General features: G+C 51.8%; 1 protein-coding gene across 7 annotated transcripts in view; it reads right to left on the reverse strand.

The window, feature by feature from the left end:
• LOC104862569 overlaps positions 1 to 1022 on the reverse strand; it is a 20860-nt gene that overhangs the window by 5787 nt on the left and 14051 nt on the right. Inside the window, exon 5 of one of the 7 annotated variants that reach the window (XR_002025374.1) lies at positions 545 to 613. The exons of 5 other annotated variants lie outside the window; for them this stretch is intronic. The gene's annotated coding sequence lies outside the window, so the exon portion shown is untranslated. Of the gene's footprint in view, positions 1 to 544; positions 614 to 1022 lie in introns of those variants that run through there. One more of the 7 variants, XR_002025376.1, reaches the window with a different exon arrangement.

A 1022-nucleotide genomic window follows, 5' to 3' on the forward strand; every position in this document is an offset into this window, starting at 1 on the left:
CGGGGGGCGGGGGGGGGGGTAGGCCTGACTTTAAGTCTGAGGTGTGGGGAGCCCGGCACCCAGGAACGAGGAAGGAAGGGCAGGTGATGATCTTCTCAGTGATGTGGGTCTTTTAAGTGGTGTGATGCTTTGCCTTTAACAACATGTCTCCCCATACAAAATCTCCTCTGATCCTCACAGCTTCCTGGTGAGACAGGTACCAGGACTGGCAGCTGGCTTCATCCCATAATAAGATCCTGGGCACCAAAGAGCAGTGATGGGAGGAAAATCCCCCCGGACAGGGGACTTCCTGAGAATAACTCTCACTCTCCCTGGCAGCTCTGAGCTGGTCCCTCCGTCCGGGGAAATGTGTATCACCGTGCTGCTGAGTGCAGCCATTTCATTTCTTATCTTGGTTTATTCGGTGCCGAGCCAGTGGTGCTTACATAAATGTCCTTCTGGCACAAGGGAGAGATGGAGGGAGAGAGAAAGGAAACAGCAGCTGTCAGCAGAGTGTCAGGCTGGGGACCTGCCATCTCACTGAACAAAGCTCCAGTCAGCTCCAACACTGTCCTGGGTGCAGCTGTAATCGAGGGTGATGAGACTGTCCCCAAGCACGGGAACACTTCCTGTCCTTAAAGAGAACAGGGAGAGAGAGGCCTTCAGTCATTACCCAGGTGTCACTTGTGAATCATTAACCAGAGGCAGTGGGATCGGAGCAAGGTCAAAGCAAATGAATCCTGACACTGAGGCCTCCGAAGATACATCTTAGATGCCAACATCTGAGTATTAATCTTACCTGGTTGGCACAGACATGCAATATGCGGTGTGGGGGGGTGTTGTGTTTTGCATTTCTTTTAAATCCAAAGAGTCCTTCAATATTTGGCTATTTTATGGGAGCTGGAGAAGTCTCCTCTCCTCCTTCTCCTCTACCTTCTTCTTCATCACCTTCCTCCTCCTTCTTCCCTTTCTTCTTCTTCCTCGTCTTTTTCTTCTCCTCCTTCTCCTCCTCCTCCCTCTCCCCTCCCCCTTTCTCTCCCCTC

The sequence above is a fragment of the Fukomys damarensis genome, unplaced genomic scaffold (genome assembly GCF_012274545.1).
Source record: "Fukomys damarensis isolate Sample0158 unplaced genomic scaffold, DMR_v1.0_HiC HiC_scaffold_17, whole genome shotgun sequence".
NCBI classification, from domain to species: Eukaryota; Metazoa; Chordata; class Mammalia; order Rodentia; family Bathyergidae; genus Fukomys; species Fukomys damarensis.